This window comes from Ahaetulla prasina, chromosome 13 (genome assembly GCF_028640845.1).
Source record: "Ahaetulla prasina isolate Xishuangbanna chromosome 13, ASM2864084v1, whole genome shotgun sequence".
Lineage (NCBI taxonomy): Eukaryota > Metazoa > Chordata > Lepidosauria > Squamata > Colubridae > Ahaetulla > Ahaetulla prasina.
The window spans coordinates 13,586,028-13,598,272 of NC_080551.1; positions in this window are offsets into that span (position 1 = coordinate 13,586,028).

Consider the following 12,245-nt stretch of genomic DNA (forward strand, 5'->3'; position numbering starts at 1 on the left):
CAACCGGTTCTCCTGAAGTGGTGCGAACTGGCTGAATCCCACCACTGTATCTATCTATCTATCATCAAATCTATCTATCTTCTGTCCATTGTCTGTCTGTCTGTCTGTCTATTATCTATCTATCTATCTATCTATCTATCTATCTATCTATCTATCTATCTATCTATCTATCTATCATCTAATCTATTTATCTTCTGTCTATTGTCTGTCTGTGTCTGTCTGTCTATTATCTATCTATCTATCTATCTATCTATCTATCTATCTATCTATCTATCTATCTATCTATCTATCTATCTATCACACTATCCATAGAAAACAACATAGCAAATGAATGCAGGAGTGACAACTGATGAAAAATTTTAGTGATCGTGTATGTGTGTGTGTGTACACGCGCATGTATATACATATGTGTGTGTATGTATGTATGTGTGCATGTATGTATATTTATATACACTCACATACATATGCATACATAACTAAATTTTTCCATCAGTTGTCACTCCTGCATTCATTTGCTATATTTTTCTCTGTGCATTAGAAAATAAAAAAGTTACCTGTTTAAATATAAATGAGGGAGGGAGGGGGAAATAATACCTCATAATAATCACCTAGGAATTCAAAATTTCCTTTGTAGTTCGAATGCTTTTCATAGGGATGTCTATGGAAATTCTCAGTCATCCGGGGCATGGTTGTCCCAAAGGGAGCTTCTTCCAAAGGCAACTGGACTTCCTTTGTTTTTCCTTGTTTCGCTTATCGTCCAAGAAGCTTTTTCAGTTCTCAGAAGGTTCAGAACTGAAGAAAATTCTGGGATGAGAAGTTGAAACGTCTTTGAGAAAAAACAAAGAAAGTCCATTTGCCTGTTGTGACCCAGGCCCAAGTAGGTAGCAATAAACTGAGTCAGTGGAAAAACAAACAAACTTTATTTGAACTCAAAGTAAAACAAATGCCTCCCAACACAAATTCCTCAGTTCTCTTGCAAAACCTTGGTCCAATTAGGCAAACTGCCAAAGACCCTTCCTGGCAAATGTCCAGAAGCCACAAAAACAAAGACGTAGACGAAGCAGAAGAGGCAGCTACTAACGTTGTTTTCCGGCAAAGCTCAAATGCCAGTGCTGGTCTGTTTTAAGCCTTATGGGAGGGGCCAGTCATCTCTTGGCCCTACTTCCGAGTTGTCCTTTTTACTTGAGCTGCTCTTGCCTTCTGGCAGCTCTTCTCATGCATGCATTAGGAGCAGGTTCCCCCTGTTCCTCTGCCTCACTACTATCAGTCTCTGGAGGCTCTGGAGTCCGTACCTCACTTCCCGATGGCCCTGGCCTCATCTCAGCCTCCTCACTGTCCGACTCTGTTGCCAGCTCCATAGGCTGCTGACGGACTACAACATTGCCTTTGGAAGAAACCCCTTTGGAATTTGTATAGGGATCTTCCATCCCAACCTTTTGAATCTAAGGATGTTGAATTAGAAAGTGATTCAGGTGCAAGAGTAGATTGGAATAGCCATTCCTATTTCAATCTTTTCCATTCCACAACCATTCCTATTTCCATCTTTTCTCAACACCATTCGAGGGCTCCCCACCGTGATTCAATTTAAAGTGAGGTATATGGGTCAGATATGGGCCTGCACACTGCTTATCTTGATAAGCTCCTGTAAACAATAGATGGAATCCCAGTTCGCTAGCAAGGCAGTTTGTACTTTTGAAAGAGCTGCTTACGGTGTGTACGTGTGTTCGTGTGTGCAGTTGTACATTCAAATCTTCAACTCCGCTTCCAGCAGTCATGGATAAAGTTTGTGTGTCTCTGTATTGCTAAGAAGGGGATGTTTCCTTGCCAACAGCACAGGGTTCCACAGTTGTGTGTGCGTCCATGAATACCTGTGTATTAATGCAATTTATTCGGCCTTGCCATGATTACAAGGGAGAGATGCCTTTGATATTCCTGCATTTCTTGGATGGAAATTGCTGAACAATGTGTGGAGATGCTTCAATTCAGATAATTAGCCAGATAGCCAGATAGGTGATAGATAGATAGATAGATAGATAGATAGATAGATAGATAGATAGATAGATAATCAATAGATATAGATAGACAGATTGACAGACAGACAGACAGACAGACAGACAGACAGACAGACAGACAGATAGATAGATAGATAGATAGATAGATGATAAATAGATAGATAGATAGATAGATAGATAGATAGATGATAAATAGATAGATAGATAGATAGATAGATAGAGATAGATAGATAGAGATAGATAGATGATAGATGATAGATAGATAGATAGATAGATAGATAGATAGATAGATAGATAGATATAGATGGATGATAGATTATAGATTATAGATAATAGATAGATGATAGATGACGAGATAGATAGATAGATAGATAGATAGATAGATAGATAGATAGATAGATAGATAGATAGATGATAGATAGGCAGGCAGGCAGGCAGACAGACAGATAGAGATTGTCCTAGAAGCAGGAGATTTGAAAGGAGATTTCAAATAGGAGATTTTGCCTAGTTCTTTTACAAGAGTTGGGACTTGATGCAAACTCCATCTGTAACCCATTTCTTATCCTTTCCCTTTAGGGTCATCAGAATTAATCTAATTAACAAAGGCAAGTTAGCCTTCCTTTCTCCTATCCTAGGTGGAGACTTTAAAAAAAAAAGCTATTTATTGAACAGCGGGTGCTCCCTAGCTTATCACCACAGAGAGGAAATTGCAGCTCGGAGCTGTACATTTTGTGTATAATAACTTTGGCAATAAAAAGGCCTCCTCAAACAAGGCCAAGCCGGAGTGATAATGAAGCTCCTGAAAGGGCTGTAATTGCAATTTATTCTTCCAAGAGTTAAGCTTGTTAAAGGTGTGAGTGGAGGGGAAATCCCATGGAAATTGGTCACTACAAGTAAGGGTCAAGGATATGGGGGATGCTCCCATCTTCAGTGGGACAATTAGTTCAGAGTATGGGTGTCTGGGTCAAAGAAGGAAAAAGAGACCTCCACATTCTGTAGACAATTGTCAACAGGGTTGGGTTTGATTCTTCCTGTTTTGTTGTTATTAGTTGTGAAGTCGTGTCCGACCCATCGCGACCCCATGAACAACGTTCCTCCAGGTCTCCCTGTCCTCTACCATTCTCTGGAGCCCATTTAAGCTCACGCCTACTGCTTCAATGACACTATCCAGCCACCTCATTCTCTGCCGTCCCCTTCTTCTTTCCCAGCATTAGGCTCTTCTCCAGGGAGTCCTTCCTTCTCATTAGGTGGCTAAAATATCTGAGTTTCATCTTCAGGATCTGGCCTTCTAAAGAGCAGTCAGGGTTGACCTCCTCTAGGACTGACCGGTTTGATCACCTTGCAGTCCAAGGGACTCACAGGAGTCTTCTCCAGCACCAGAGTTCAAAGGCCTCAATTCTTTGGCGCTCAGCCTTTCTTATGGTCCAGCCTCACAGCCATACATTGCAACTGGGAAAACCATAGCCTTGACTATATGCACTTTTGTTGGCAGGGTGATGTATCTGCTTTTTAGTACACTGTCTAGCTTTGCCATAGCTTTCCTCCCCAGGAGCAAGCGTCTTTTAATTTCTTGGCTGCAGTCCCCATCTGCGGTGATCTTGGAGCCCAGGAAAATAAAATCTGTCACTACCTCCATTTCTTTCCCATCTATTTGCCAGGAATTGAGAGGGCCGGATCTTCCTGTTGCCATTCTTCCTGTTAGGACTTGGATTTTCAGTTTCCAATATAGGCAACAATTGGGGAATCTTTTAGGCAATCTCTCTTATAAATACTATCTGGAACCACTCTACTTCATTTCCAAGACCATGCAAAATTGGCAATAAACTACCAGCTCCTTAAGCTATTTATTAACCCAAATGAATTTCACCAAATTAAAATTTTGTTATGGGTCCATCGATTTGTTTTTTTAAAAAACCCTCCACTCAAAAACCAAGTTAAGTGTAATCTTTGGTTGTCCCAAATGTGCTTTGTCAAAAGGCAACTGGACTTTGTTTTTCCTTGGAGACGTTTTGCTTTTCATCCAAGAAGCTTCTTCAGCTCTGGTCAGAACTGAAGAAGCAACTGGATTTTCTTTGCTTTTCCTTGAAGACGTTTCACTTCTCATCCAATAAGCTTCTTCAGTTCTGACTGAATGGTGGAGGATAGAAGGATTTACATTCCTTGCTGTCATCTGGTTGTTGATCCTTCCATACGCTGCCATTCAGTCAGAACTGAAGAAGCTTCTTGGGTGAGAAGCGAAACATCTTTACAGAAAAACAAAATCCAGTTGCCTTTTGACAAAGCACCTTTGGGACAACCATGACCTGGATGACTGAATATCTTCATAGATATTTGCAATCCTTGGTATAAAAAAATGCCTCCCTTTGCCTTCCAGGCTAGGTTGAGAGTCTGAAATAAATAAATGGGTATTTGGCAGTGAAGCGTCAAGGAATCCAAAGAACCAGGGAAGGTACCAATGCAAGCAGACTGCGTCCTTGTTCAGCTTCATAATAGAATAGAACAATAGAACAATAGAATAACAGAGTTGGAAGGGGCCTTGGAGGTCTTCTAGTCCAACCCCCTGCTTAGGAAGGAAATCATACACCAGTTCAGACAAATGGTTACCCAACATCTTCTTAAAAACTTCCAGTGTTGGAGCATTCACAACTTCTGGAGGCAAGTTGTTCCACTGATTAATTGTTCTAACTGTCAGGAAATTTCTCCTTAGTTCTAAGTTGCTTCTCTCCTTGATTAGTTTCCACCCATTGCTTCTTGTCCTGCCCTCAGGTGCTTTGGAGCATGTCAGGAAATTTCTCCTTAGTTCTAAGTTGCTTCTCTCCTTGATTAGTTTCCACCCATTGCTTCTTGTCCTGCCCTCAGGTGCTTTGGAGCATGGGTGGGTTCAACTTATCTTTACTACCGGTTCGCTTGCTTCCCACGCGTGCGTTCCTGATGATGTCGGGGTCAGTGGGTGGAGCCTACCCCCGGTTTTACTACCAGTTCACAAGAACCGGTCTGAACCAGGGGCTACCCACCACTGCTTCGGAGAATAGCTTGACTCCCTCTTCTTTCTGGCAGCCCCTGAGATATTGGAACACTGCTATTATGTCACCCCTAGTCCTTCTTTTCATGAACCTAGACATACCCAGCAAATGCAGTTTACTTAATTATGAATTGTTGAATAAGCCATAATTAGTGTTTAAGGCTACATGCAAATAAAACATAAGGGTTTTCATTTTTTAAACAATACCTTATGTATTGAGAATTGAGGCATTTCTTCAATGAGGATTGAGAAATGAGGCATTTTAGAGTCAGGTCCATTTTATATCCGGTCTGGGAAAGCTAAACCAAACAATAGTCCACGTGACACACATGGACTATTGCATGTCATATGTTTGCAAAGAAGACAAAGCTGTTGCTGGGTACCCCCGAGGAAGCTTGCAAACACATGTTTTACAACTTGCCTAAAACAGCAGCGGCACAATCTTATACCTCTCTATTAAGGAAACTCCCTTTTTCCGCATTTCACCTCCCCCCCCCCAACCTCAAAAGCATCACAAAAAATCAGGGAGATCACCAGATCTGCCGTAAATGGTTCCAAGGAAACCAACGAAACAAACAAAAAAAAAAAACCCACAGAGAAATTCCGCTGAGATGGATGAAAAGCCACAAGTTAACAATGCCAGCTTGTGTAATAATCACTTCTCAAGGACGCAAAACAATATACACTCCTCAGCCCCGGATTGAGAAATGAGGCATTTTAGAGTCACGTCAGGAACACGCTGGCATCGGTGGTGCCCTCTGCTCTGCACGTTACTCCCCAAGCAAGGGCAGAGGCATTGTTATTCTGCATTAGGGTAGCTGGAGACTTTACCTGGAATTACTGATCCGCATTCATAAACATGATCATGTTAATTATCTGCCAGAGAAGCAGCTTTCATCTGCCAAGGCTCCCTTCCCCTGTGCTGGAACACTGTCTGCGTTCATTGTCTCTCCTACTCTCCAAATCTTGAGATGTTATTATTCCACATCTGGCTTTGATTAAGGGAGAAAAGAGGTTTCTGAGAATGGCGGAAGAGAGAGACACAATGAAAGTCACAGGCTAGGGATTTTATTTTTTTTAAAATGAAATAAAATAAAATGAACTTAAACAGAAGCCTGCAAACCGTAGTAGTTCTTCTCACTTCCTCTCTCTTTGCAGAGCCAGTTCTAAATGCCTATTGTCCCCTCTCAGCGTGTGTGTGTCTCTCTCTCTCTCTTTCTCTCTCTCTAGTCAGGCATTTCACTTTCCTCCTGTGGGCAAACATCCACAGCTAACATCAACAAAAGCCAGATGGGAGAATACACACACATTGCTGGATTGGCCTTGATGTTTGTCTCTCCAGATTCACAAGAACACTAGTCATTCTTGTCTTAAATGATAGTTAAATACAGTTAAATTCGTGCAGCTCATTCCGCAAAGCGTTATTCACTTCAATGGGATAGGGCGGTATGATAAGCAGAGAATGGCCTCGGAGAAACTGTGCATGTATGTATGTATGTATAAGTATGAATAGAACACATAAAGTGAATACAATTAAAGGGAACATTAGGACAGGGACGGTAAGCACGCTAGTGCTCTTATGCACACCCCTTACAGATCTCTTAGGAATGGGGTGAGGTCAGCAGTAGACAGTCTTAGATTAAATTTTTGGGAGTTTTGGGATGAGAGCACAGAGTCTGGTAGTGCATTATATATATTTATTTTTTTATAATATAAAATATTTAATATTTAATGTTTCTAATAAATATTGATATAATATAAATAATAATATAAATAATAAATATTTAATATAAAATAGTGTATTATATATATATCTGTGTATGTGTATACCAATAGATATTGCAGAAAGATCTTCAGAGTAAAGAAAGAAAGGGGACATGATCAAGAAACCATAGTGCAAAAAATGCACTAACCGTTTAAGATGATCAGCGAGTGTATTTATGCAAAGGTTTGATTGAGAGGTTTGGTTATGAAGACACTTGAATCATCAAATCAGCTTGTTGAACTGTATCCCCGGCTTCTCAATGAAACCAGTGATTCACCTGTGCTTTACACATGAGCAGAAAGGTTTCTTCCTTTGAATTGATCTTCCAAATTGGACCGACGTGATTTGTCCGATTCAGAAATCCGAGTCATAAAAATTGGAAAGTCAGAATCAAAATGACAGCTCCGATACCTTTAATGCTTTCCAGAACTTTAGTCTCTTATTATTCAAAAAACAAAAAAATAAAAAAAAAATATCAAAAGTTTTGCAGAGAAAGAATGAAAGAAAGCCTAATGTTTTTTTTTTGCTTTGCGCTTCTGTTCTCAAAACAGTCTTTGATAAATCAGAGCTCCGGCCAAACAGGTGGTTGATGAAAAGTCAAGATATGAACCGAGTGGAGGGATCAAAATCATAAATCGAATCTGTGTGCATGAGGCTACCTTTTGTATAATTCAAGTCCAGGTTTGGGGTATGGACAGATGGCCAAGCAGCTGCTCTCCTGCTTTGATATGGAAGAGAGGGAGAGAGAGAGAGAGAGAAAAGGCTCAGATGAAACAGAAAACTGAACACACGTATATATGCTTACAGAAAATGATAGCAGGCTGGAAGAGTATCTTAGAGAAATTAATAATAATTGAATAATATCAGAAACCTGGAATAAAATGGTGGTTAGTAGTATTAAATGACAAAAGAGGAAGAATCTGCTCTTTTAAAAGGTTTCCATTTAAAGCCATTTGAGTGTATCGATAGAGACATGCAGATATATCTTTGTATAAGGATAAGTGGGTTAGAAAACAAATCTGAGCAGGTGGAGAATAAATCCCTCCAGTATTCCTTTGGATTTGAAACAACAGACCCAAGCTTGAGAAGGAAATGAAGGAAAGGATTGGATTTATTTACCGCGCTGCAAGTAGAAAATGTGTGCTGGAAATACGGCTGTAAGAAAACGCCATGATTCATGGAGCAATTCTTAAAGCCAGTCCCATTGCATTCAGGGCAGTTTATATAAAATTTGTGCATGCCAATCTACTTGAGTAGGTGCCAGGTGTAGAAAAGCTGTAATTTAAATATAGTGTATTGTATGAAGAAGAAAAAAGACTAAAATCGAATCAGTATTTATTTTTCTTTACTTATATCCGTCCTTTATTATTTTTATAAATAAATCAAGCGAAACTTGACTTACCTAATACTCCTTCCCAGGGGTGAAATGTTCCCGGTTCAGACCGGATCACCTGATCCGGTAGCAATGGCGGTGGGTGGTTGGAGAACTGGTAGCAAAAATCCCTGCTCCCGCCATGCCCAGCTGAGCTGCACGATCATCAGAGGGTTTTTAAAAAACTTTTAAAAGCATTTTTTCTTCGGCCAAAAAATGCTTTTAAAAGTAAAAAAAAAAGCCTCTGATGACTGTGCAGCTCAGCTGGGATCATCAGAACCCTTTAAAAGCATTTTTTTACAACCTCTTCGGCCAAAGAGGTTGTAGAAAAAATGCTTTTAAAAGTTAAAAAAAAGTTGGCCATGCCCACCCAGTCACATTACCCCCCCAACACCAAGCCACTCCCACAGAACCATTAGTAACACATTTTACATTTCACCACTGCTCCTTCCTCCTCTCATTCTCCCCACAATAAGAACCATATTTATTTATTTATTTATTTATCGTATTTGTATACCGCCCTATCTCCCTAGGGACTCAGGGCGGTTCACAGGCAAATAAAAAGGTACATATAAATACAGAATAAAATATCAATTAAAAAACTTATTCTACACAGCCAAATAGTTAAAAAAGAACAATATAAATAATAAAACCCATTAAAACCCGTATAAATTTAAAATCTAATCCAGTCCTGCGCAGATGAATAGATATGTTTTAAGCTCGCGGTGGAAGGTTCGGAGGTCCGGAAGTTGACGAAGTCCTGGGGGGAGTTCGTTCCAGAGGGTGGGAGCCCCCACAGAGAAGGCCCTTCCCCTGGGTGTCGCCAAACGACACTGTCTAGCAGACGGCACCCTGAGGAGTCCCTCTCTGTGAGAGCGCACGGGTCGGTGAGAGGTATTCGGTAGCAGCAGGCGGTCCCGTAAATAGCCCGGCCCTAGGCCATGGAGCGATTTAAAGATAGTTACCAGAACCTTGAAGCGCACCCGGAAGGCCACAGGTAGCCAGTGCAGTCTGCGCAGGAGAGGTGTCACATGGGAGCCACGAGGTTGGTATGGGCTGAAAGAAACAGGGACTGGCCCAAAGTCACCCATCCAGCTTTCATGCCTAAGGTGGAACTAGAACTCACCATCTCTTGGGGATTGGCCCAAATTTCAAGCAACTGGTTTTGACATACCAAGGGTGGGATTTCATGCCTTTGGATATAGGCGGTGCACAACTTATATATTCGGCTAAAATGTGATGAGGAAATTTGGGGTTCAAGTGTGTTTTTTTGTGTTGTATGAGTCAGACCATCACATTGCCTGTAATATGTGGGAATGGGTAGGCATAGTATGTTATGTGTTGTGTTATCTTAAATCAGGTTCAACATGAATTGTATTGTGCAGTACAACATGTGGGGCAGCTGTCCAGGTGCTGAAACCAATTGCCTATCTCTAAGCCCTCCAGCTTCCCATCTGAAAGGTGTTTTATGTTTGAACTTTGACTGGTTGTCCTCCCCTATGAATTAGTATGTGACCCACCAGAGGCTGATAAAACCTCAAATTCCCTCCCCAAATATTTAAATGCCCAAAACATTTCATTTCATTTAACTTATGAAAAATTACTTATATTCTATCATTAAATAGAAAACAATAAGATGAAGGCAATACGTTATTGTTGTAAAATATCATGAGTTTGTCTTTCTTGGGGGGAGGGGGGCTGTATGGATTGAAGAAACTTTGCTAAAGTTGATCCTTGGGATCATGTAATTTACTGAAACCTAACCTGTCCATGGGGTCGTGATGGGTCAGACACGACTTTGCAACTAACAACAAAAAAACCTCCAGAGAACAAAACACTGGCTTTATATACCAAGTTGTGCCAAACAAATGGACCATATTACTGCTAACTAAAGGGATGACTAGAATCGGGAGTGACTAGCACATATTTATAGGGCCCCTAAAGCTAGCAGTAAAATAGTAAATATATAAATAAATAGTAAATATATTAATTATAAAATAGTAAAATATAGGAACGTGGTGGTTTAGTGGGTAAGACACTGAGCTTGTCGATCAAAAGGTCGGCAGTTCAGTGGTTCAAATCCCTAAGTCCCACGTAACGGGGTGAACTCCCATTATTTGACCCAGCTTCTGCCAACCTAGCAGCTCGAAAGCACGTAAAAAAAGCAAGTAGAAAAATAGGGACCACCTTTGGTGGGAAGGTAACAGCGCTCTGTGTGCCTTTGGCATTGAGTCATGCCGGCCACATGACCACAGAGATGTCTTTGGACAGCACTGGCTCTTCGGCTTTGAAACAGAGATGAGCAGTGCCCCCTTGAGTTGGAAATGATTAGCACATATGTGTGAGGGGAACCTTTATCTTTATAGGGCCCCAGTTCACACAATATGCTAAAACAATGGCTATAGTTCCCCAAACCTGAAGCTAATTGCCAAAAGCTGAAATCATATAAAATGTCTATCAACCTGATAAATAAAAGTATTGTTGCATTCTCATAATAAGCTAAGTTTGATTGGGTTTCCCCTTCATTTGTTTGGGATGTATGTGTGGCTTAGCATGTTGTGTGAACATGCTATGCATGTTTGACCACAGCTCTAGAAATTTGAATCAGCTTCTATTGCTAGAGTAAATTAAAATATAAAAAATATTTTTAAAATCTTAATAGAATAAAAGAAACTTAGAGACACCTAGCTTTATCATCTATATGTTGTATCGTATATTAAACATTATGTAGCAATTGCTGATTTACCAAAGTACCTTACAGTACTATATTATTATTAAATTAAAGAAAATAAGGTAATGATGGTACTTTATTGAATAAAATAAATACATTGTACAATAAATTATACATTGTAAGCCGCCCTGAGTCTTCGGAGAAGGGCGGGGTATAAATGTAAACAAAAAAAACCCAAAAAAAATATCATGAAATTGTCTTTTTAAAAAAGAGAAAGATATCACAGGAGCTAATCTAGTTAAGAAGGCCATATTTAAAATTCTAAAGATTTGCCCCTTTTAAGGAGATAGCATTGTTTTTTTTTAAAGTGCATACTGTTATTGTGCTAAGTCTACCAAAAGCTTAACAAGCCTCATTCCCATTTTTCTCTGGTTCTTGATATTTTTCTTATGTGATATTGTTCAATGCTTGCCACAATTTTGCAACACAATCTTTTGGGAAGAGGTGTCCAAGAGCTGTTGAAAGGGGATTTAAAGGTGCTACATGCAATTCACAGAATGTCAAGGCCTGCCTATTGGTAACTCTTTGTATGTCAGAATTGTTCCTAAATGCCTCAGCCAAAATCTCTCTCTACTGGTTAAAGCTTATGCCATTACCATTAAGAGCAATTCTGACATACATCAAGGTTCACTGTAGATTGACTTGCCAAGTTCCTTCACCTAAATAGAGTTGATTAGAGGTTTGGCCATTAGCAACCATTTTTTACCTCAGGAGTTGTGCAAATGATTTATATATTTTTTTAAAAAAAAACCCAGCTTTCCCTTTTAAAAGCCTTCCTTCCATCTGACATTTTTGTTTTTGACTCAGGAAAAAACCTTGAAAACTCCAGAAGTGAAAGAAAGAAGAAAATCACACACACCACACACACACACCACCCTACACAAAAGAGGCTAATGGTTGGTCTATTCAATCAGATAGCATGTTAAAACAGGTCACACAACCCAGATAATGTTATGTTTCTCTCGTCCCTATGAAGCAGTTCGGAATTCAAGGGTAGATTTTTTTAAAATGTCCTTTTTGAAGATTGCTTTTCAGCTGTCTCTTGAATAAAACACCTTACTTGGACAGGATTCAGACATTTATGAAGACAATTGTTATACTGTGCTGCTACAATTTTTTTCAGTAATAAATGAGGTTTGATATAGAAATGTGGATAAGCATATTACAAGTGTCTTCTGGAAGTATCTTCCAGAAAAGTGTCTTCCATTTAAGTGAATGCCACTGCCATGTGGGGGGGATATACAAAATATTAAAAAAAGCTTTTAGAAATTACCATTACTTTTTAAACAATAGCCACTAACTTATAGATTAGAGATAGATAGATAGATAGATAGATAGATAGA